Below are 26,755 nucleotides of genomic sequence, written 5' to 3'. Positions count from 1 at the left end.
GAATTTGATGATCACAACGTGACGTTGAAATCACTCACAGGCGAGTCAGCCGCGGGTGCAGGTAGATGAGTCGGCCGCGGTGTTGCAAGCCGGTGTGGACGAGCAAGTTGTCCTCCGCGTTGTAAGCCGGCGCGGACGCGTGAGCCGGCGGTGAAGGCGGACGGGCGAGGCGATCGCGGGCGCGGTAAGCCGCGCGGACGGTCGAGTCAACCACGTCGTGTTGATGTAGTGAGCAATTTTTCTCAAGTATTTCTCGGACGAAGTGATTGCACAACAATTTTTACCAAATGATGGCCTTCACGTCCAAACATATAACCACGCCTCTATCCAGCTTTTTTAAATAAGTCATGCCCCCTTGGCGGGTTACGGAGGCGGAGGTAACATCGCAACCCCTGCTTCGATGACGGCAGCGTGAGGCCCAGACAGAGGCCGGGTCAGGCCTGGCAGCAGCGGCTTAACCAAACTGCAGCGACATGCAGTAGACGAGTTGGCTCGGGGCCAGTCCCAGTGGACAGTGGCTCATAAAAGACGGCTTCAACCCACCCCAGGCGGCTCATCGCGCGGCAGGTCATGGCGGAGTCCGAGTCTGACCCCCGCTTCAAATCCTCATCCTGGCCGATGTTAGTTTGACTCTCCATATTCGTGTCTTCTAGGTCGTAATCTCCTTTTTTATCTTTTTTCCTTTTCTATTGAAGCCGGACATGAACCCGGCTATTGGGAGACTCACGTGATTAACTTGACTGTTTTTTGGTGCCTCCCCCTTGTCTTATTCCTTCTCATCCAAAAGGTAGTACTATTCCTTGATTCCTGTGCAAACATTGCTTTTTTGTTTTGGCCTATACCTGGGACGCAGAGTAGTAGTGGTATTTGATTTTTATGAGGAAGCAGACTGCCCCGGCCTGGCGGCAGCAGGAGCAGTGATTTGTCTAATCACCTGGTGATCTGGTGCCTTCGCATGGTGGCGCACTGGCAGGATGGTTTCCTCGATCTACACGCCGATTTGACCAAGGACTAGCAGAACCTCCGTAGACAATTGTACGAGCGGACCTTGTGTTCTGTTCAGGGGACGTGCGCTGCGTACGTTTTTTTATATTGGATCTGACTCATCAGCTTTGCACCAGGATGTCTAAGAGAAAGAAAAATCCAATACATCGATCCGATTGCTGTATGACACCATAGATGGAATTCCTGTCGGTCTTGTAGAAAGATAAGTGGCGGAATCGACGCAACCCTAATTTCTCCTCTCGATCTAATCTCGCATCTGTCAGCTCCAAAGTTAATCATGATTCCGGCCACCAAACAACAAATTTGCCAGCTTGACTCATGGCTGTTCCCTAGCGGGTTATCCTCCACGATCATTCTGTTCCTGTTCTCTAATCTCATCACAAGCTTCTCGACCTTTGAAAAGTCCCTTCAAGAACTCAACACCATTGTACGCAGGCCCCACGGTGGGCGCCAACTGTCGTGGAATTAACACGTCAGATGTCCTAGGTGTAAGGACTTAGTCGTGAGGCCAGCGCATCTATGTAGTAGCTTGAGAGGGGTTGATTGGGATGAGAGACGCAGGGCGGATCAACGCACAAGACAAATGTTTAGACAGCTTCGGGCCCCGGGAAACATCATCCGGTAACAACCCTACATGCTGTTTGAGGCTAGGTCTCATTATGCTCATCGGAGAGTCGCCGGTAAGCCGGCTCTCCTTTGTTGTGTCTAGCCCTAGAGATTATTGCTTGTTTCTTGTCCCTCTTTGGGGTGCCCTGCCCCTCCTTATATAAGTTAGAGGGGCGGGTTACATATGGAGTCCTAGTAGGACTAGGACTAGTCTATCTTCTCTTACAAGTTAATTACAAGTCCGGGTCTTGCTTCCTCGTAAAGGAAATATTCGTCATCCCTTTCTTCTTAAGCCGGCCCATCATAAACGTGAGCCGGCCTTCTGGGCCTTGGGCCTTGTCTTCTATCTGACCCGCCGTTGAGGTTATCAGTAAGTCACCAAATACTCGTCGGGTCTCTGTGAGCCGCCAAGTCCGGCCGGGTCATACTTCCGGCCGGGTCATACCGCATGGTATATCCCCGACATTAGCCCCCAGTTTAATTTGGATTTATCCATGTTAAACTGATCCTGCAATATAAACACAAGAACAATTTGACAGGTTGTGCTCCGGGTTAAATATTCTTGTTAAACTGATCCTGCAAACATAAACTACTCTTCGACAAAAATAATACGCGCCAATAAAATATATCTTAGATGGATATCACCTGATGTGCCAGGCCGGAAAGTAACCGGCCATGAATTTGTTGATCACAACGTGACGTTGAAATCACTCACAGGCGAGTCAGCCGCGGGTGCAGGTAGATGAGTCGGCCGCGGTGTTGCAAGCCGGTGCGGACGAGCAAGTTGTCCTCCGCGTTGTAAGCCGGCGCGGACGCGTGAGCCGGCGGTGAAGGCGGACGGGCGAGGCGATCGCGGGCGCGGTAAGCCGCGCGGACGGTCGAGTCAACCACGTCGTGTTGATGTAGTGAGCAATTTTTCTCAAGTATTTCTCGGACGAAGTGATTGCACAACAATTTTTACCAAATGATGGCCTTCACGTCCAAACATATAACCACGCCTCTATCCAGCTTTTTTAAATAAGTCATGCCCCCTTGGCGGGTTACGGAGGCGGAGGTAACATCGCAACCCCTGCTTCGATGACGGCAGCGTGAGGCCCAGACAGAGGCCGGGTCAGGCCTGGCAGCAGCGGCTTAACCAAACTGCAGCGACATGCAGTAGACGAGTTGGCTCGGGGCCAGTCCCAGTGGACAGTGGCTCATAAAAGACGGCTTCAACCCACCCCAGGCGGCTCATCGCGCGGCAGGTCATGGCGGAGTCCGAGTCTGACCCCCGCTTCAAATCCTCATCCTGGCCGATGTTAGTTTGACTCTCCATATTCGTGTCTTCTAGGTCGTAATCTCCTTTTTTATCTTTTTTCCTTTTCTATTGAAGCCGGACATGAACCCGGCTATTGGGAGACTCACGTGATTAACTTGACTGTTTTTTGGTGCCTCCCCCTTGTCTTATTCCTTCTCATCCAAAAGGTAGTACTATTCCTTGATTCCTGTGCAAACATTGCTTTTTTGTTTTGGCCTATACCTGGGACGCAGAGTAGTAGTGGTATTTGATTTTTATGAGGAAGCAGACTGCCCCGGCCTGGCGGCAGCAGGAGCAGTGATTTGTCTAATCACCTGGTGATCTGGTGCCTTCGCATGGTGGCGCACTGGCAGGATGGTTTCCTCGATCTACACGCCGATTTGACCAAGGACTAGCAGAACCTCCGTAGACAATTGTACGAGCGGACCTTGTGTTCTGTTCAGGGGACGTGCGCTGCGTACGTTTTTTTATATTGGATCTGACTCATCAGCTTTGCACCAGGATGTCTAAGAGAAAGAAAAATCCAATACATCGATCCGATTGCTGTATGACACCATAGATGGAATTCCTGTCGGTCTTGTAGAAAGATAAGCGGCGGAATCGACGCAACCCTAATTTCTCCTCTCGATCTAATCTCGCATCTGTCAGCTCCAAAGTTAATCATGATTCCGGCCACCAAACAACAAATTTGCCAGCTTGACTCATGGCTGTTCCCTAGCGGGTTATCCTCCACGATCATTCTGTTCCTGTTCTCTAATCTCATCACAAGCTTCTCGACCTTTGAAAAGTCCCTTCAAGAACTCAACACCATTGTACGCAGGCCCCACGGTGGGCGCCAACTGTCGTGGAATTAACACGTCAGATGTCCTAGGTGTAAGGACTTAGTCGTGAGGCCAGCGCATCTATGTAGTAGCTTGAGAGGGGTTGATTGGGATGAGAGACGCAGGGCGGATCAACGCACAAGACAAATGTTTAGACAGCTTCGGGCCCCGGGAAACATCATCCGGTAACAACCCTACATGCTGTTTGAGGCTAGGTCTCATTATGCTCATCGGAGAGTCGCCGGTAAGCCGGCTCTCCTTTGTTGTGTCTAGCCCTAGAGATTATTGCTTGTTTCTTGTCCCTCTTTGGGGTGCCCTGCCCCTCCTTATATAAGTTAGAGGGGCGGGTTACATATGGAGTCCTAGTAGGACTAGGACTAGTCTATCTTCTCTTACAAGTTAATTACAAGTCCGGGTCTTGCTTCCTCGTAAAGGAAATATTCGTCATCCCTTTCTTCTTAAGCCGGCCCATCATAAACGTGAGCCGGCCTTCTGGGCCTTGGGCCTTGTCTTCTATCTGACCCGCCGTTGAGGTTATCAGTAAGTCACCAAATACTCGTCGGGTCTCTGTGAGCCGCCAAGTCCGGCCGGGTCATACTTCCGGCCGGGTCATACCGCATGGTATATCCCCGACATTAGCCCCCAGTTTAATTTGGATTTATCCATGTTAAACTGATCCTGCAATATAAACACAAGAACAATTTGACAGGTTGTGCTCCGGGTTAAATATTCTTGTTAAACTGATCCTGCAAACATAAACTACTCTTCGACAAAAATAATACGCGCCAATAAAATATATCTTAGATGGATATCACCTGATGTGCCAGGCCGGAAAGTAACCGGCCATGAATTTGTTGATCACAACGTGACGTTGAAATCACTCACAGGCGAGTCAGCCGCGGGTGCAGGTAGATGAGTCGGCCGCGGTGTTGCAAGCCGGTGCGGACGAGCAAGTTGTCCTCCGCGTTGTAAGCCGGCGCGGACGCGTGAGCCGGCGGTGAAGGCGGACGGGCGAGGCGATCGCGGGCGCGGTAAGCCGCGCGGACGGTCGAGTCAACCACGTCGTGTTGATGTAGTGAGCAATTTTTCTCAAGTATTTCTCGGACGAAGTGATTGCACAACAATTTTTACCAAATGATGGCCTTCACGTCCAAACATATAACCACACCTCTATCCAGCTTTTTTTAAATAAGTCATGCCCCCTTGGCGGGTTACGGAGGCGGAGGTAACAGCGCAACTCCTGCTTCGATGACGGCAGCGTGAGGCCCATACAGAGGCCGGGTCAGGCCTGGCAGAAGCGGCTTAACCAAACTGCAGCGACATGCAGCAGACGAGTTGGCTCGGGGCCAGTCCCAGTGGACAGTGGCTCATAAACGACGGCTTCAACCCACCCCAGGCGGCTCATCGCGCGGCAGGTCATGGCGGAGTCCGAGTCTGACCCCCGCTTCAAATCCTCATCCTGGCCGATGTTAGTTTGACTCTCCATATCCGTGTCTTCTAGGTCGTAATCTCCTTTTTTATCTTTTTTCCTTTTCTATTGAAGCCGGACATGAACCCGGCTATTGGGAGACTCACGTGATTAACTTGACTGTTTTTTGGTGCCTGCCTCTTGTCTTATTCCTTCTCATCCAAAAGGTAGTACTATTCCTTGATTCCTGTGCAAACACCGCTTTTTTGTTTTGGCCTATACCTGGGACGCAGAGTAGTAGTGGTATTTGATTTTTATGAGGAAGCAGACTGCCCCGGCCTGGCGGCAGCAGGAGCAGTGATTTGTCTAATCACCTGGTGATCTGGTGCCTTCGCATGGTGGCGCACTAGCAGGATGGTTTCCTCGATCTACACGCCGATTTGACCAAGGACTAGCAGAACCTCCGTAGACCATTGTACGAGCGGACCTTGTGTTCTGTTCAGGGGACGTGCGCTGCGTACGTTTTTTTATATTGGATCTGACTCATCAGCTTTGCACCAGGATGTCTAAGAGAAAGAAAAATCCAATACATCGATCCGATTGCTGTATGACACCATAGATGGAATTCCTGTCGGTCTTGTAGAAAGATAAGCGGCGGAATCGACGCAACCCTAATTTCTCCTCTCGATCTAATCTCGCATCTGTCAGCTCCAAAGTTAATCATGATTCCGGCCACAAAACAACAAATTTGCCAGCTTGACTCATGGCTGTTCCCTGGCGGGTTATCCTCCACGATCATTCTGTTCCTGTTCTCTGATCTCATCACAAGCTTCTCGACCTTTGAAAAATCCCTTCAAGAACTCAACACCACTGTACGCAGGCCCCACGGTGGGAGCCAACTGTCGTGGAATTAACACGTCAGATGTCCTAGGTGTAAGGACTTAGTCGTGAGGCCAACGCATCTATGTAGTAGCTTGAGAGGGGTTGATTGGGATGAGAGACGCAGGGCGGATCAACGCACAAGACAAAGGTTTAGACAGCTTCGGGCCCCCGGGAAACATCATCCGGTAACAACCCTACATGCTGTTTGAGGCTAGGTCTCATTATGCTCATCGGAGAGTCGCCGGTAAGCCGGCTCTCCTTTGTTGTGTCTAGCCCTAGAGATTATTGCTTGTTTCTTGTCCCTCTTTGGGGTGCCCTGCCCCTCCTTATATAAGTTAGAGGGGCGGGTTACATGTGGAGTCCTAGTAGGACTAGGACTAGTCTATCTTCTCTTACAAGTTAATTACATGTCCGGGTCTTGCTTCCTCGTAAAGGAAATATTCGTCATCCCTTTCTTCTTAAGCCGGCCCATCATAAACGTGAGCCGGCCTTCTGGGCCTTGGGCCTTGTCTTCTATCTGACCCGCCGTTGAGGTTATCAGTAAGTCACCAGATACTCGCCGGGTCTCTGTGAGCCGCTAAGTCCGGCCGGGTCATACTTCCGGCCGGGTCATACCGCATGGTATATCCCCGACACTTACCAAATTCCACCTACCAAAGGCGCTTCACTCCCCGGCGACGGCGCCAGAAAAGAGTCTTGATGACCCACAAGTATAGGGGATCTATCATGGTCCTTTCGATAAGTAAGAGTGTCGAACCCAACGAGGAGCAGAAGGAAATGATAAGCGGTTTTCAGCAAGGTATTCTCTGCAAGCACTGAAATTATAGGTAACAGATAGTTTTGTGATAAGATAATTTGTAACAGGTAACAAGTAACAAAAGTAAATAAGGTGCAGCCAGATGGCCCAATCCTTTTTTTAGCAAAGCTCAAGCCTGGACAAACTCTTATATAGAGAAAAGCGCTCCCGAGGACAGATGGGAATTATCGTCAAGCTAGGTTTCATCACATTCATATGATTCGCGTTCGGTACTTTGATAATTCGATATGTGGGTGGACCAGTGCTTGGGTGCTGTCCTTACTTGGACAAGCATCCCACTTATGATTAACTCCTATTGCAAGCATCCGCAACTACAAAAGAAGTATTAAGGTAAACCTAACCATAGCACGAAACATATGGATCCAAATCAGCCCCTTACGAAGCAACGCATAAACTAGGGTTTAAGCTTCTGTCACTCTAGCAACCCATCATCTACTTATTAGTTCCCAATGCCTTCCTCTAGGCCCAAATAATGGTGAAGTGTCATGTAGTCGACGTTCACATAACACCACTAGAGGAGAGACAACATACATCTCATCAAAATATCAAACGAATACCAAATTCACATGACTACTAATAGCAAGACTTCTCCCATGTCCTCAGGAAGAAACGTAACTACTCACAAAGCATATTCATGTTCATAATCACAGGAGTATTAATATGCATATAGGATCTGAACATATGATCTTCCACCAAATAAACCAACTAGCATCAACTACAAGGAGTAATCAACACTACTAGCAACCTACAGGTACCAATCTCAAACTTAGAGACAAGAATTGGATACAAGAGATGAACTAGGGTTTGAGACGAGATGGTGCTGGTGAAGATGTTGATGGAGATTGGCCCCCTCCCGATGAGAGGAGCGTTGGTGATGATGATGGCGATGATTTCCCCCTCCTGGAGGGAAGTGTCCCCGGCAGAACAGCTCTGCGAGAGCCCTAGATTGGTTCCGCCAAGGTTCCGCCTCGTGGCGGCGGAGACTCGTCCCGAAAGCTTGCTTATGATTTTTTTCTCGGACGAAAGACTTCATATAGCAGAAGATGGGCACCGAAGGGCCAACAGGGGGCCCACGAGGCAGGGGGCGTGCCCAGGGGGGTAGGGCGCGCCCCCACCCTCGTGGCCAGGGTGTGGGCCCCCTCTGGTATTTTCTTTGCTCAGTATTTTTTATTATTTCCAAAATAACTTCCGTGGAGTTTCAGGACATTTGGAGTTGTGCAGAATAGGTCTCTAATATTTGCTCCTTTTCCAGCCCAGAATTCCAGCTGCCGGCATTCTCCCTCTTCATGTAAACCTTGTAAAATAAGAGAGAATAGGCATAAGTATTGTGACATAATGTGTAATAACAGCCCATAATGCAATAAATATCGATATAAAAGCATGATGCAAAATGGACGTATCAACGGCTGCAGCAAGGAAGTGCCTCCTTATTACGCGCAAAATAATTATTCCTCCACCTGACAGCGGGGACCCACCGGACGGGCCATCGTATTTCATGGAAAAAATGTTTCCCCATGACTGTTGGGACCCACCAGCTACATTTTCGCACGCAAGGAAGTGCGTCCGGGCAAAAAAAAGCGATTCGCCCCCCTGACTGCTGGGACCCACCAGCTACATCTTCGCACACAAGGAAGTGCCTGATAGTCAGGACCCACCTGGTCGAAGCGTATGTTGCGTTGTCATTCTGGTCGCGAACATGTACGTACATACTGGTCGATGTAGAGGCGCGCACGTGTCATAGAAGAGGCGCGCACGTAGCATGTACACGTACGTACAGCGGCCAGGGTGCAAGAAAGTAAATACGGCCACATACGTACATACGGGCGGCGTCTCGAACGCCTACTCACGCGTACGTACGGCTAGGGCTCGTGTACATGGCTGGGTCGGAACGGAGAAACAGCGTCGTCGTCATGTTCATGGGGAGCCAACCGGCTGGGTCGGAACGGAATGGGTCGTCGTGTTCATCGCGAGGGCTTGGATGGAACAGCTGATCGAAATGAGGCCTGGCGTACCACAGAACGGAGGAAACGGCCTTGTGTTCGACCGGCCACATTCGAAATGGGATCCTATTCATCGGGAGGGGTCTGGCGTACCGCAAAACGGAGGAAACGGACCTCCTACGGTCGAAACGGGGGTCCTGTTGATCGGGAGGGGTGTGGCGTACCGCAAAACAGAGGAAATGGACTTGTGTTGGACTGCTACGGTCGAACGGGGGTCCTGTTCAGCGGGAGGGGTGTGGCGTACCGCAAAACGGGACTCCACAGGATACTGTTCATCTCCACTGTCGACCCCCTCCAGCCTCCACGGGCTACTGTTCATCCACCGTCAACCTCCTCCAGCCTCCACCTGCGACTGTTTATCCACGGGCTCCTGTTCAACCAGCCTCCACTGCGTGCTACTCCACCGGCTACTATTCAACCAGCCCCCTCCACGGGCTCCTGTTCAACCACCCCTCCACGGGCTACTGTTCATCCAGCCCTCCACCGTCTACTGTTCATCCTGCCCTCCACGGGGTGGTCCTGTTCATCCAGCCCTCCACGGGGTCCTGTTCATCCAGCCCCAACCGGCTCGATCGATTGGGGTCCTGTTCATCCAAAGGCAATACCACGGGGTCCTGTTCATCCACCCCCACCGGGAACTGTTCATCAAAACCCCCCAGCAACACTCACTGTTCATCCAGAGGCAGCATCGATCGGCTTCAGTTAGCAGCAGTAGCGAAGGAATCGCTCGATTGGGTTTAGTTAACAGCCATCGATCGATCGCTCGGATTCAGTAACGCGTAGCCTACAGTGCAATCACTCGGGTTCAATTAGAGCCCAACGCCTCGCTCGGGTTCAGTTAGAGCCAACGCCTCGCACCCACGCGCGTGCGTGTACGAGAGAAATGAAAAATTTTGGGCCGAACGAATTTTTTCCTGTCATATCGCCCGGACTGAACCCGAGCGAGGTGTTGGGCAGGATGAACAGTAGACGGCGGAGGGCTGGACGAACAGTAGCCTGTGGAGGGGTGGTTGAACAGGAGCCCGTGGAGAGGGCTGGTTGAACAGTAGCCGGTGGAGGCTGGATGAACAGGAGCCCGTGGATGAATAGTCGCAGGTGGAGGCTGGAGGAGGTTGACGGTGGATGAACAGTAGCCCGTGGAGGCTGGAGGGGGTCGATGGTGGAGATGAACAGTATCCCGTGGAGTCCTGTTTTGCGGTACGCCACACCCCTCCCGATGAACAGAACCCCCGTTTCGACCGTAGCGCTCCAACACAAGTCCGTTTCCTCCATTTTGCGGTACGCCACACCCCTCCCGATCAACAGGACCCCCGTTTTGACCGTAGGAGGTCCGTTTCCTGCGTTTTGCAGTACGCCAGTCCCCTCCCGATGAACAGGATCCTGTTTCGAACGTGGACGGTCGAACACAAGGCCGTTTCCTCCGTTCTGCAGTACGCCAGGTCTCGTTTCCATCGGCTGTTCCGTCCAAGCCCTCCCGATGAACACGACGACGCATTTCGTTCCGACCCAGCCGGTTGGCTCCCCATGAACATGACGACGACGTTGTTTCTCCATTCCGACCCAGCCATGTACACGAGCCCTGGCCGTACGTACGCGCGAGTAGGCGTTCGAGACCCCACCCGTATGTACGTACGTGGCCGTATTTACTTTCTTGCACCCTGGCCGCTGTACGTACGTGTACATGCTACGTGCGCGCCTCTGCTACGACACGTGTGCGCCTCTACATCGACCAGTATGTACGTACACGTTCGCGACCAGAATGACAATGCTATGTACGCTTCGACCAGGTGGGTCCCGACTGTCAGGCACTTCCTTGCGTGTGAAGATGTAGCTGGTGGGTCCCAGCAGTTAGGGGGCGAATCATTTTTTTTGCCCGGACGCACTTCCTTGCGTGCGAAGATGTAGCTGGTGGGTCCCAGCAGTCAGGGGGAAACGTTTTTTTCGCGAAATATGGTGGCCCGTACAGTGGGTCCCTGCTGTCACGTGGAGGAATAATTATTTTGCGCGTAATAAGGAGGCACTTCCTTGCTGCGGCCGTCGATCCAGCTGTCAGCCTCTCCACGTACAGTCCACGTCCGATGGAAGCTGTTCCTTGACCACGTTGACCACGCCGCGCCGAGAGCACCAGGGCGGTGGACGACGGCGAGGCCTAGGAAGGGGATGACACGGAGCCGGGGAAGACGTGGCAGTGGAAGCCCGCACGGAGAGGAGTATGATGGTTCACTGGTTCGGCTGCAGTGTGAGGCTACCGTCGCCGCAGGGCCTGGCTAGCGGTGGGAATAGTAGGGGGCGGTGAGGCCTCCGCGGCAGCACAACCGGCCACGGGAGGGAGGAGCATGCGGCACGACCGGCGCTGCTTTGGGCGGCTGGAGCAAGAAGACCAGAGGTTGAAGAAGGACTACGGCCGTTGGATGGACATCGTATGGTCACTGGAGCTAGAATCGTTCATATTGACTAAGTTGACAAAGCACTCCGTCCCCGTCAACTTAGTAGGCCCACAAGTTAGCCACCCACCAAGGTGGGTCCCAACTAGCAGGGGGAGTATTCATTTTTTTTTGTGTAATAAGGAGGCACTTCATGTGGGTCCGAGCTGACAGCGGGGGGAACGTTTTTTTTGCGAAATACGGTGACCCGTCCGGTGGGTCCCAGCAGTCAGGGGAAAAATGTTTTTTTTGCAAAATACGGCGGCCTGTCCGGTGGGTCCCTACTGTTAGGTGGAGGAATCATTATTTTCCGCGTAATAAGGAGGCACTTCCTTGCTGCGGCTGTGAACCCAGCTGTCAGCCTCTCCACATACAGTACACTTCCGATGGAAGTCGTTCCTTGACCACGTTGACCACGTCGTGTTCCGTTGTATTCATGCGTCCATGGGCGTGGTGCGTCCCCACTGTCAGCCTCTCACGTACAGTCATCTTCCGATGACTCTCGGTTGTTGACCACGTTGACCACACCGTGCCGAGCGCACCAAAGGCCGGTGGACGACGGCGAGGCCCCAGACTAGAACGACCCGGAGATGGGGAAGACGGGGCAGTGGAGTCGCAGATGGAGAGGAGTGGGAAACTTGACTGGCCCACGGGAGACAGGAGCAAGAACAGAGGTTGAAGAAGGAGCACGGTTGTTGGATTAACATCCAACGGTCCAGCTGCTAGAATCATTTGTTGATTAAGTTGACAAAGCCCTGCGTACACGTCCGCTTAGTAGGCCCACAAGTCAGGCACCAAATCTGACGGGTCCCAGCTGTCAATGGGAGGAATAATTTTTTTCGCATAACAAGGAGGCACTTCCTTCCGTGCGAAGATACAGCCGGTGGGTCCCAGCTGTTAGGTCGAGGACACATTTTTTTCAGCTTAATAAGGACGAACTTTCCTTCCGTGCGACCATGGACCTCGTGGGTCCCAGCCGTCAGGCTCTCCACGTACAGTCCTCTTCCGATGACTCTCGTTTGTTGACCACGCCGCACCGAGCGCAGCGAGGTGGTGGACGACGGCGAGGCCCCGGAAGGGAACGACTTGGAGATGGGAAGACGCGACAGTGGAGTCGCAGATTGAGTGGAGGAGAAGGGTTATAACTGGTTCTGGTGCGGCGTGGGGCTGCAGTCGGTGGAGAATAACAGGAGGTGTGGAGGGGTGGAGGGATAGCCTGGCCGGCGGTGGGGTAGCGCTTCACAGCGATGCGTGCTAAGCAGAGCCGCTAGCCGCCGGAGGCCGGACCAGGCGGTCCCGGCGATGCTGGAGGAAGAAGACGAGAGATTGAAGGTGCATGCTGATCAAGTTGACAACGCCCTGCGTAGGCTTCGACCTATTGGCCCACATGTCAGCCTGCAAAAATGTGGCATATATTTAACCCATGTTTTCGAGAATGTACAGTCCATTTGCTGGGCTGGGTGAACAAATCACGTCAATGCAGCCCATTTATATTATCTAAGAAATCCCAGCCCATTTGCACTTCCTTCAAATACACGAATTAGCTGGGCTCGTTATATATATAATGTTATGTTAGAAGGAGCAATTAATATCAAAAATAAACCGGAGAGGCACATTTTTTATATACATAATTAACAAATTAGCGAGTTATTGCTCAAAATAAAAATGAGTGCGTTGTTGTTGCATTGGTCCTTAAAATCTTCGCAAGCTTTTGTATGCAATCACCAGGATTTTCCTTCCATGTGAGTCAAAAACAACCAGGATTTTCCTTGCCAACTTCTGTTAAACATTTACTTTTATAAGTTAATAACACGTAGGATGTTTTTATAATGTATATATAAGTCTCTATAAAATATAGGATAATAGTAATAATATAAATATATATAATGTGGTTAAAAAATACATTGGGATGCCGATCTTTAAGAAAAAGCCCATAGGCCGGTATGGACCTCAAAATATAAGTTGAAACCACTGTCACCGTATGTCGTGGGCTACGCATGTTAAAATACAAAACCTAGGCCTAGCTGATACTTGTTCGCCCTCTGGAAAAAAATGATACCAGATCCCCGATCGAACTGGATTATAGAGGGGGCCGGCGGCACGACTAAAGAAGCACATCAGGAGCGATTTTTTTGTCTTCAGTGGATGGCTCTCGATGGCGTTTTTTTACTTGCCTCTGCACCATACAACTTGTATTTTTAGCCTCCCAGTCCGTGGTGGACCAGCAGCCCATTTGCTGGGCGGGCCAACCTACAGAAACCAGCACTCGATTTTTCATCAAGCCCCAAAAACAACGCAGTACTATGTTTGTTTTGAGGCCGAAAACATTACGGCAGGAGTTGAGCGGGGGAGGGGGCAAGATAGAGCAAAAAGATTAAGAAGAGCTGATGTGCCGTTGCTACCCTAACAAAGCAGGTGCAATTCTTCTCGGGAAGAAGGTGTGCCATTGACACCCACACGTCACATACCCCACAGTAGGCATACTAACAAGTTCACACACAAGCACAACAGAAAAGGTAAGCTTTCGTATCAAACTCAGGTTCACAGGCCACGTTCATATTCATGGCCAATATTCACTATCAACAACTCAAAAGATTCATATATACACAAGTTCAGCATGTCTATGGATCCAAATGATTGATTGATCACACAACAATATTCATAGATAATTCACAAAAAGATTCAGATATACACATGTTCAGTATGTCTATGCATCCAAATGATTGAGATCACAGCCAATATGATCCATGGACGAACTTTAATTACCTAGGGTACAGACTGGTAAATGGTGTTCAGTCGGAGGTACTTCTTGCTAAAATTAATGCTTGTACAAGTAAACTTTCGAGTACATAAGAGGCAGCACAGACAATCTGAACTTTGTTTGTAGGTTTATCCTCAAATAGTGGCCTCGTGCCGAGGGAGGTTTGAGCAACTTGGCCACTACTTTCATCCAACTAGTTTACTGGCTCATCTTGGTCCTGTAGCTCACCAAAATTCTACATTGCAGACTGGTAAATGGTGTTCAGTCGGAGGTACTTCTTGCTAAAATTAATGCTTGTACGAGTAAACTTTCGAGTACATAAGAGGCAACACAGACAATCTGAACTTTGCTTGTAGGTTTATCCTCAAATAGTGGCCTCGTGCCGAGGGAGGTTTTAGCAACTTGGCCACTACTTTCATCCAACTAGTTTACTGGGTCATCTTGGTCCAGTATCTCGCCAAAATTCTACATTGCAGATGAGAAAGGAGGCGGTTGAGAAAATGAACCACCCAATTTTTTTGTGCAGTTCAACGAAAATGGAGCATCCCTGGTTTCCAGACTGATTAAGTGCCAGATGAATATACGCGTCAACCAACTTGTCTGGAATCTTTAGACTCCATGCCATACAGTTCGCTACCATATGTGCCGATAACCAAAAGGCACAAGTTGGGACCAAAGACTGGACTGCGTTTTTCTAGGCTATGCGCCAAGCAATATTTTTGGCGTTCACTCTCCTAATACTTGGAGTTTGACAATTGGTTGACGCCGGTTGATACTCGAATGAATATAGGCACTTCTTCTTGTCAACATCGATGCTTGTCTGAGTTAACTTTGGAGTACATAGCAGCAGCATAAGTACCTGTCCATCTGATCTTTTTGTGCAGTTCTACTGAAATCACCCGATGTAATGATTTGCCTGTGAGTTCAGGCTCCAAGTTACTCCTTTATGAAATCGGCAAACAGTAGCACAATACCAAATTACCAATACATATGACAAGCACAATAATCAGGATAAAGACCAGTACCAACCTGTGTGAGGTAGCATATCAATTACTATTTCCTTTGACTGGAAGCCGAGATAAGCCAAGTGACTGACAACAAAGGAAGAATGCAAGCCGAGAATAGCGACTAACAGGAAAGGAAGGAAACTGTCGAGGCAATGAAGCACCCAAAGTTTTTGTGCAGTTCCACCAAAATCAAGCATCCCTGTTGGCACATATATTGAGAGAGTGAGATTACTGTAATAGTGGGACTAGTTGATGAAACATACACTAACAAATAAAAGCACCCTCATTATCTTAATGGGTAAAGTTAACATTCCCTCCCTGCTCCACCACATGATTCACCTCCATAGACAAACATACACACGTACATGATTCAGCATAGGGTGCTACTAAACATTTGTTTAACTCCAACGGGAAAATTAGGCAGCAATAAATTAGTGGTACTTAAGTACTCCTAATTAATTAAGTGAGACAGCAGAAGTGGAAGGGCTCCCTGGAGGATCGTCTCACATGTAAGGTAGTCGTTGCCGGAGCCCTTGAATGGCCTCGACGGAGGCCTCTAGCTTCAGCAAGATCACCTTGGCACTGTTTACTCTTCTTCTTCTTCCTCCTCTTCATGCTCTGTTTCTCATTCTCCTCACCAGTTGGTGAAACCAAGTACATGATTGGCCTTCTATTTAAGAATTTGCTTTGTCAGTGAGGGAGTACAAGTGTACTAGTAAAAAATAGCATTATTTTCTCATGGCATTCGCGAAATAGAGATGAAAACATGCATTAAATATCATTATCACCTAAAGGAAGGTTATGGTGCCAATATGGGTGATGAGGATTGGAACACATATCTCCCTTTGTGTAGTTCCACCGAAATGAACCAACTATTCCATTCTGACATTCCAGTTAAACAGCACAAAAGTCACTTCTTTTAAGAAGAGTTTTGTGTAGTGCACCAAAAGGTCACAACAGCAACCAGGTGAAATGGATATCCCTGTTTGCACAAAAAGCTACAGAGGAAACAGTCATAGTATCAAACAAGGGATCCCATCAAACAATTACAGGCAAAAACATTTGGCTAAACTTTTCATGGCTTATAACAGTGGCATGGCTTCATTTTTACCACGGGCATTAGATTAAGAACAGCTAAATATTTGGTATAAGGGCATGGGACAGTGGGTGCACCAGCAGTCCAGCACCATGTACCTAAACAGGGGCATAAAGTGGTCATTCATAGTTTGTTGCCCCGAGAAACAAACATCCAAGAAACATATCTGGGTTGGTCCCATTTTTGTTCACTCTAGCCACCTACTCGTATGTGTGGATAGCAAATCTAGTCCTGGTCATACCACTGTGTACAGCGTTACTCCTATATTTCCCTTTTCGACCAAGAGACCGGTTGGATGACCAGTTTGTACTACTTTCACCCACTTTCCTTCCTGTTTCTACCTAGTCCGATGTACTACATACTAAATTCCCCCACCCCCACTTTATTTCTTGTTTGAATCAAGTATAAGATTCGACTCCATGAAGTAGCTTTACCTCTAACAATAGAAGATAAAAAATAGGTGACATTGGACCATCCGATCGAGAGGGGCTGAGAGGTAGAAAATGATGCACATGCAGCGACGTAGCGAGCTAGGGAAGTAGAGATAAGGCGGTTTCGAAGGAAGATATACCTGAAGGTCGTCGAGATGTGGATAGGTGGGCGGCGGGAGGCCGGATCCGCCCACACTAGGGCAACGACGAAGGGATCGGAGGACCACCCGCGCGGGCACTCAGCCAGAGATAATGGTGCGGGCGGCAGTGGGTCTCCTCCCTCGTTGTCGACGACGGCCTAAACGCTGCCCCTCCTCCCCTTCACCGGCGGAGGGGGATACGTCCGGATCTGTAACCAGCGGTGAGGATAGAAAGACAGTGTTTTTTTGAAGGAAGAAAGTCAGTGTTACCACCGCTATCTTGTTTAGATCTGGAGAAGATGAGAGTGTGTGAATAGAGCAACCCTACCAAGCAAGCGAGGAGGCTCCGGCCTATATATACGTAGTGGGGTAGTTTTCCTTTTTCACTCCATCAAAACAATCATTTAAAATTGTGTACTACGTGCCAGGTCGCCGTTTTTTAGTTGTTGATTGTTTTTTGAGATAGCTACCCGCTTGTTCCAAGTGGTGTTACGGTGTGCCAGGTCGCACTTTGTATCTTTCAAGTCTGGTACAAGTCCCTCCATTAAATGAACAACCACCCCTCGTAAAAATTGTGAACAAGCCCACGGCTAAAATTATCAGAAACGTGGGTTGCCCCAACATGCATTAATATTTATATTTTCTACTCCCTCCGTTCCTAAATATAATTCTTTTTTTATTAGCCACACCTAAGACAAGAATTTTTTTTATTAGCAGTGAACCCCACATGTCATAGACACAAAAAGTGTGGCAAGATTCCCTTAGGCAAGCCAAAGTGTGTCTAACAATTTGAGCAACTCAAGTTAGGCAAGTGTGGCAAGTGTGGGAGAAATAATGTGGCAACATAAGACAAACATAGTCACAATCCAAACAGCCCCGTAATTTTTTGTGACATGCATGAAAATTTGGTTAGTTAAATTTATAGTCAAAATCTGGCAAGGTGCATCAAATCAACACATGCAAGTACAAAAGGGAAGTCACGGCATGCATGCATGCGCTGTACTCCCTCCGTTTCCAAATATAAGTCTTTTTAGAGATTGCAACAAGTGACTACATACGAAGAAAAATATGTCTACATACATCCGTATGTAGTAGTCCATTTGAAATGTGTAAAAAGACTTATATCGAGTGTAGTGCTTTGATGTGTCGCGTCAACTCGTACAAGACCGAGAAGTTTGATTACTACAACGCCCTCTCCCTCGCGGACTGAGCTCCAGTGCCTTAGCTGCACCTGCCTTTGGCTGCATGACAGGTGGGCCAACCACCTGTTGGGCCCACCTGTCATAGACGCAAAGGCAGGAGCAGTAAGTCAATGATGTTGTGTCCCTCCCTCGTGCATGAGCCAGGTGGCTGGCAGGACTAGTAGGAGCTTTTGCTACACGCTTCTTGATGGCGGCGAACTTGCAGATGGAGTTGACCATCATGTCGTCCATGCGAGAGGCGAAGCCGGCGTCGGCGAGGCCTACGACGCCGGCGGTCGCCAGCATCATGTGGAAACGCTGCGCAGTGCGGGGCCGTAGGCCGGCGCCTTGGATGATTTGGCACAGCCGACTGCCACTCGCGACCATCGCCTCCATAGGTGCTTCTGGCTTCTGGTCACTTGGTCTTGGATTGGAGTGAGCAGTGTTGCGCAGAGACTAAAGAGTAGATGGATTGGAGTAGTGGGGCGCCTTTATATGAGAATCCAAACTCTGTTGCATTCACATCGTGCTGGCTCTATTTTGCTTATCCAATTAATTCCCTCTGCATGTAGAGTAATTTGAGGATGCATCTTTGACCGTTCAATGTCTCGGGAACCGCTACCCTCTCCCTCCTTAGCATTCAAGCACCTATGGAGGCGACTGCCGCTCGCGTCTATCGCGTGTCAGGAGACGTTCCCGTCGACGATGAGGTGCCTATGGTGACTTCACAAATTTCAAGATGATAGTACTGGTATACTCAATATTGTGCACCGCGACCAAGGCCGAGAGGAAAACGAGAGAACTACGTATTTATTTACGGTGTAGATTCACTCATTTTGCTCCATATGTATTCCGTCTCTCTGTAGTCTAGTCACTTGTTGAAATCTCTAAAAAGGCAAATACTCCTTTCTGGTTTACAGGGCTATACTAGCAAGTACTACAATAGTGGGCTCACATAGCAATTTTGTCTCATGCAAGAGCCTGGCTATATGTGTGCTCCAAGGTTCGCAATCTGCCACGTTCGGGTTGCACTTGGCTCTTCCCCTCTTCGAGAAGACAAACAATGATGTTACTACTACTGCTTCTACAGTATCGAATCCACTGCTGCATGTCCGTCCACCGCGAGCGGGAGGGATAGCTTGTTGTAGTACTATAAGCAAAAGTCTATCCTCGTGTGCGAGCCACCACACGCATGGGCGAGGGAGAAGGCGTGTAGTAGTAAAATCAAGCTTCTCCTCATTGTATGAGTTGACGCGACACATCATAGCACTGACCCCACATGGTTGCCTCTAAACTTGGATGAAAGACCCGCAGTGTATAATACTCCATTTGCTGCAACCTCTAACATTTACCCCACCAAAAATTAAAATATATATTCCTGTCTTGACCAGATGAGCGTGCAAACTAGAATCACCAGGATGACAGGTAGGGCCAGAAGATTATTTTAATCAAAAAATATAGCATGGAGCTGACCCCAACGATTTTAAGCTTACAGGCACGGTACACGCTATCCTAGACTACTCTACACATGAAACTGCCACACGAGCGTCCGGGCTGCGCTTGGCTCTTCGCCTCCTCGGGAGTCGAACAAGAATCCATGGGTTAGAGTTAGTTTGGGTTAGTTTGGACTCAACTAACCCGAAAATATCCAAACAGGAGGGTTAGTTTGGGTTAGATGCATCTAACTCATCCAAAAAATCTAACCCACCCAAGAGGTGCTTATTTGGGTTAGTTCTTCTCAGGACCACTAAAAAAACACCTTTTTCTCTCGCTCTTCCCGAGGCAGATCCCTCCTCATTTCCTCGAAGCTTTTTGTCCTCTCCCTCCCTCCCTCCCTCCCTCTCGCACCGCCCGTGAAGGTGCCTCGTCGTATCCGCGCTCCATCGAACCCTGCTATCCAAACACCTTTTTGGTTAGAGTTAGTTCAGGGTTAGTTCGGGGTTAGAATCTAACTCTAACCTCTAACTGAATTAGAGTATCCAAACAGGGAGTACTACTGCAGTGGAGGAGTACTACAGAATGCTTCTGGCCATCTGACACCGATTGAACTGCTGCATGTCCACCGCGTACAGGAGGGAGAGCGTGTAGCGAATGAAAGCTTCTCCTAGTCCTGCCAGCCACCACGCTCATGGGCGAGGGAGGGACGCAGCTTCATTGACTTACTGCTCCTGCATTTGTGTCCATGACAGGTGGGCCCAACAGGTCGGTGGCCCACCTGTCATGCAGCCAAAGGCAGGTGCGGTTAAGGCGAGAGGGCGTTGTAGTAATCAAACTTCTCGGTCTTGTACGAATTAATGCAACACATCAAAGCAATAATTTGCGTTTATCGATGCATTAATTACAACGCATGCATGCATGCCGTGACTCTCCTTTTGATACTTGCATGTGTTGATTTAATGCACCTTGAAGTAGTATGAATATGTGACGATAAAGCTTTGTAATGCCCTGGCCCTAATAAAGCGAGAGATGGTTGTGCACGAGGAGGGCGAGATCACGCAGACGGAACAGGACCCAACGATGGAGCTCTCTATGGTCTCGATGGACCTCACCTTGCTGCACTGCCCCTTGTGCCTCCGCCCCTTGAAGCCTGCAGTGTATGAGGTTCGAATACACCTCGTCCGTTCAGCTGATCAAGCAAGGTGCAGGTTTATTGATTGATGTGTTGTTCGATTGATTTGTGCAGTGCAAGGGAGGGCACCTGGCTTGCGCGGACTGCCGCGTCGAGCGCCCCGGGAACCAGCGGCAGTGCCAGAAGTGTGAGCACGGCTGTGGCTTCGACATGCGGAACACGGCGGTGGACGCCGTCCTCTCCTCGGTGAGGGTGGAGTGCCCGCACGAAGGCTGTGGGCTCTATGTCACTTACCACAAGCTCGTCGATCACCAGAGTGTGTGTCCGCTCGCGCCCTGCAAATACCCCATGCCCGTCTGCGGCTACGAAGGCCCGCCGTCGGTGCTCTCCCACCACATCAGCACCGTGCATCCCATGCCCGTGCATAGGATCCAGTACAGCAAGGCGCTCCAGCTGCAAGTGCCATTGTCGGAGCCACGGCTCTTGCTGTTTGCGGAGGAGGACGGCCACGCGTTTTTCTTGGTTGGCGGTGTGCCTGACATCGGCGCGCCTATCGCCGTGTCGGTCGTCTGCATCAGAGCGGGGGCGTCCCCATTGCCGCACTACGTGGCCAAGCTGTGCGCGAACGGCCCGCCGGGGGAGCCCAAAGGCAGGACCGACGCCGTCAAGGTGGAAATGGAGGTGACAAGCAGCAGGGATCCCGGCGACGTCGCCGTGCAGGAGCTGACCTTCTTCACAGTTCCGCCCAAGCTGCTGGCCGGGGCTAAGCTGGTGTCCCTCCACATTCAGATTGACAAGCTCACGTCCTAAATGATTCTACAATGCCTTATGTTTATCTTAGTAATATGCTAATATAGGGGTTAGCTCGGTCTACTTTAGCTTAAGAGATGGTGGGTTTTGGTGGCGATGCAGCAATTACCTCGACATCAGATCAGTAGTGAAAGTAATTTCGAACTGTCGAATGGATATTTTGTGACTGTTGGATATAAAGATCCTTTGGGTAAGAAGTAACATCTTATATGCTTTTTTTAAAACAAAACAGCGATACTAGTATAATTTTTGTTGACATGCACTAATATTTTTGAAACAGACGTCGGGCTATAGCTAGAAGGGCGGTTGGGACATGGCATCGGCCCATACCACGGTGACCCCTGATTGGGACGCACCGACTGTTTATTTTCTCCCTCACCGATGTCGACCGCATCTACGCAGAACATTGTTCCCTTCCCCCAGCTGCGGGATCAGGCTGGATATGTGACCAGCGGTGTGGCCACCGTCGTTATATGCTTGTGAAGAGAGCAACCCAAGCAAGCAGGCTTGTAGCTTAGGCTCCTGCTAGTGTATATATAGCGGTTATCTTTTTCTCTCCATATCAACCATTTTATATTGCGTACGTGTCATTGAAGAGTGAAATGATGGTTGCTTCTTCCGACTAACTTACTGTGTGATTTGACATCTCCTTTAGTGGCCCCTACACGTACTCCCCCTATGTGTATGCAACAGTCACACGTACACATGGACACAAAAACGCGCGCGAGGCCCTAATGCATGCATGTCCGAGCACACGACGGAACACACACGGTCACGCTCAAGTGCTCAACCTACACATGCATGCACACACACTCAGCCAGGGTGAGCTAGGGACCGTATAAACATCAGAAAATGTATATATTGAGCGCAATGAGCGTATTATGAAGTCCACTGACCATATTTTTACAAATATACAGTGACAGATAGTGTATTTATCTCATTTGAAATTAAGCCATATTAACCAGAGAGGAGGCAGTATGGACTAGCATTACTTTGCTGTGTCCCGTCAACTTGCCAAACGAGGAGAAGCTTGCAGGACGGGAGAAGCTTGCACGCGGTGGCTTGCAGGACAAGGAGAAACTGTTGACTAATGCAAGCTGTCCTTCGCTCAGGTGGTGGACGTGCAACAGTTAATTCGCTCTCAGATTGCCAGAAGCATACACTATACTAGTAGTACTATTATTGTTGCACTTCCCGAAGAGGCGAACAGCCAAGCGCAAAGTTTACTAGTACTAGTAATACTACTATAGTCTATAGAGGTATGTACTACTATACTAGTACTAGGAACCGGATGGAGGAGCGTCTGCACTCTTATTATATTTTTAAAATGTGATAAAGCAATCTTCAACACATTTGGTTCTCTTCGAGGGTTCTCGCATGTGATAATGGAAGTTGATTGCATGGAACACTCGCCACAATTCTCGCTTAATTCTGGCTCATATCCTATGACAAATAGGAGCGCTCAGTAATATTTCCTCTTTTTTTTTGTTATTCAGCATGTAAACAGGTCAGCAAACCTTGCGGCGCATCTTTGTGCGAACCGTGCTTGCTGCACTTTGAATGTGGCCGAGAGCTGGCTTGATGAAACACCTCGCTTCCTACTTCTTTTTTGCGAGGTACCTCGCTTCCTAGTGACCAATGTCTTGGCTGATCGTCCTAAGAATGCTTATATATGAATAAAGCTCTCTCATTTACCCGCAAAGAAGATTAAGCCATATTAACCGGAAAGGAGGGAGTATGGACTAGCACTACTTGTTGGTGTGTCTCGTCAACTCGCAGAATGGGGAGAAGCTTGCAGGACAAGGTGAAGCTCGCTTACGCCTTTTGACTAATGCAACGTACCCTCGCCCAGGCGGTGGACATGCATCAGTTCATTCGGTGTCAGATTGCCAGAGGCATACACTGTAGTACCGAACATGCGCAGTACCATCATTGTTTGACTTCACGAAGAGGCGAAGAGCCAAGCGCAAGGTTTAGTAGTACGAGTAGTACTACTACTAGAACCGCATGGTGGAGCCTCTGTACTCTTATTTTTCTTAATCTCTGATAAAGTACACATTTATTCCGGAGAAGGGCGGAAAACGGCTGCCCAACATGTAATAATGATATCGATCAACCATGCTCGAATATATCTTGGCCTCCGTGCGAGCCCGTCTGTGTGTTCTCGCTCCTCGTCTCTCTCAAGGAACGGCGGGTTGGCCATTTTGCCGTCAATTGAGATCGGTTTCCTCACACTCCGGTCCCACATGTCAGTGATATGCCAAGAGGAGGTGCGTTGACCGACTGGCCGTACGCGTACTTGGTTTTGCACCTTCATACTACTCCTCCCTCCATCACAGTTTACAGGGCGCACTTCATTATGATGCATTTCTCTCAATGCATTTCCACCACCACAGAGACTTTAGACACGTTTGGTTTAATGCTCAATTAATTAGGGCGTGGTAACCGCAATTTTCTCTCGACGTAGTACTATGGAGTGGAGTAAGTGCATGCATGTGTGTACCCGGGGTGGAAGCACTGCATGCATGTGTGTACGCATTATTTCCTCTAGTAATAGACGCCGTGCTATAACTACCAATGCTATTTTTTAGGTCGATCGCTAGTCGCCTTGGTCCCAGAGATTTTCTCTTTTTCTGAAGCGCGCTCTATAAACAGTGACGGATGGAGTAGTATGAGCGGATTCAAAGAAGAGCGTATTGATGGTTTCTTCTTCCAAGCAACTTACAGTGGGAAAGGTGGGGCTTATGATTTGACTGCTCATTACTCATTATTAATGTGGCGCAACGACCGGTCTGAGTCTCCCATGCGGCTGTGCACTACCCCCTCGGTTCTTAAATATACTCTGGTGTATTTGTCTTTGTAGAGATTTCAACGAGTGACTACTCAAATATTTGTCTTTTTAGAGATTCAAATGGACTACTACATACGGATGTATATAGACATATTTTAGAGTGTAGATTCACTCATTTTGCTCTGTATGTAGTCACTTGTTGAAATCTCTAGAAAGACAAATATTTAGGAACAGAGGGAGTACACATACAAAGCAAAATGAGTGAATCTACACTCTAAAATATGCCCGTTTGAAATTTGTAATAAGACAAATATTGTTGATGACAGTTGCGACGACAAAAAAGAAGCATATTCCTTGTCCTAAGGGAAGATAACAACACGGTTGTGTTTGTCTAAAACGGTGTGAGGACGAGATTGCAATATGGAAAGTCCGCCGGATGAGCTAAGTTTTGTGCAAAGAACTATGGAAGATCCACATGCAGTGACGTGGGAAGACGGGCAGTGGAGCAAGGCCAGAGGGGATACCTGGAGTTCGTTAAGATGTAACTAGGTGAGCGGCGGCGGGCGGAATCTGCCCATACTGCGGCAACGAGCAGGTGGGGTAGGCCCTACCGCGCCAGAGCTTGGTCAGAGAGAACGGCGTGTACCGCAGATCGGGATGTGCTGCCTCGGCGCCGTCGAACGAAGAAACGGTGCACGTCCTCCCTTTCCGCCGATGGATGGGATGAGGCCGGATCAGTGACCAACGGTGAGAGAGAGAGGCCACCACAACCTTTTGTGAGATACTTTGAAGAGAGACAAACCAGGCAGGGAGTCTCCGTTGTATATAGTGGAGCGGACTACCTTTTTCTCCATAAAAATCGTTTTCTATTCTGTGTACGTGCCATTGAGCGATATAACTTTATTTAAAATAACGCGCCAACGCATCAAGTCGAACTTTGTTTCGTGCACGCGTGGTACATGACCTCCGTAGGTAAACAACCGCTACACGCATTCAAATTAGCACGTGGGCTGCCATTTCGTACAGAAATGAGCCCCATCGTGTACCCGCGCGGGTGTGGCTGGGCACGAAGCGTGAGTACGTGCACGGTGCACCTATTCTCTTCTTGTATACGTACACCACCTACGGGGGGTTGTGTGAGAGAGATATAGTGTGTGGGTTCGTGAGAGTTTTGGGGGGGGGTTAATCAAAAAATGTAACATATGCAATGTGTGTGAAATAGAGTCCTGGATATATAATTTATATAGAGGGGGTGATCCACGAGAAGAGAGTGGAGGTATTATCGACTTGAGGTGTCCATAGAATCGAAGAGAGGGATGATGTGTGTGTGTGCACGCGCGCGCAGTCGATAAAGAGTGCCATCGAATTTGTGTGTGCCCACGTCAAAGATATAGAGTGGGTGGCCTACTAGAACGAGAGAGGGGACAGGTGGAGTTCGTCTGTATGGCATGGATACCTACCTACAGCGCTCAACTATCGGTGTGTGGTGGGGGGAGGCCTAATTAACTATAGAGGTACAATGGCTGGTATATGTGTGGAGGAGGAGAGAGGCCTACCTCGTGTATTAAGGGAGATCGATCGGCATCCATGCATATGTGTAGGAGAGGAATAAGGTTGGGAGAGAGACAGGGCTAGAGTGTTGGAGGGGGTGGTAGTGGAGTTGCTTCTAACAAATGGTGGGATAGGCTTGCTAGACAACCGGAGGGCACGCCTGCAATATCAATAAGAGAGGGGATGGCTGCCTGTCTGTGCACGTGCGTGTGAGAGACGGGTTAGGAGGCATGCACGAATGATGGGGGGGGGACGATATGGCTGTGGTAAGCACACATAACTACATAGGAAGATCAATCGTCCTTTGTGAGAGAAAGGAGAGACATAACTTGTGAGGTACGTCGATCGATGGGGTGGGGAATAGTTAAAGTCGACCTAGGTATATGTTGGGAGATCGATCGGTATACATGCATGTGTGTGTTAGAAGCAAATGAGGCACGGGGAGAAGGATAGAGAGATAGGGATGCATCTAGGAGGTGGTGCGAGAGTCATACTATATCGAGGGGGAAGGAGTGTGCGAGTACGAGATCGATGAAAAGAGTGGTGGGAGTCAGGCATGGACGGTGATAAGAGAAGAGGGGAAGCTTGTGTTTGTGTTAGGCACACCTGGCTAGAGAGGCATAGCGATCGATGTGTGCCGTAAAGAAGGAGCTGGGGGGCCTACACATACCGTGGGTGAGCGACCTAAAGTGAAAAGACGAATTTGCGCGATGGAGCTAGAGAATGCTGAGGGAGGGTGAGAGGGATGCGGGTGTGTGCATGAACGAGAGAAAGTTACCGCTAGCTAGCTACAAAGATAAGAGGATTGTGTGGGTGTAAAAGACGAACAGAGATCATACTTCATTATAAAAAGCTAATTCGGATATTTGAAGAATTTATCATAGTGTTTTAAACCGACGCATGTGTGAATATATATAACGATGATACACATGGTGTGGTTATGAACATGTTATACTACATATAATATATTTATCTCTACTCTTATAAAAAACGGAGTTGTTGATGATTCAGCCATCCTGCAATATAGGTCGTCCGATTTATATCTGACGAATAGGAAGGAAACTATGGTAATTTTGAAAAAAGATACCCACACCCCTCTCCATATTTGCAAATTAGGCCTCCCCTTGATCATGTTGATGTTCCGTGGAACGCATGGGCA

This window comes from Aegilops tauschii, chromosome 2 (assembly GCF_002575655.3).
Source record: "Aegilops tauschii subsp. strangulata cultivar AL8/78 chromosome 2, Aet v6.0, whole genome shotgun sequence".
Classification (NCBI taxonomy): domain Eukaryota; kingdom Viridiplantae; phylum Streptophyta; class Magnoliopsida; order Poales; family Poaceae; genus Aegilops; species Aegilops tauschii.
This window is presented reverse-complemented; position numbering follows the sequence as displayed.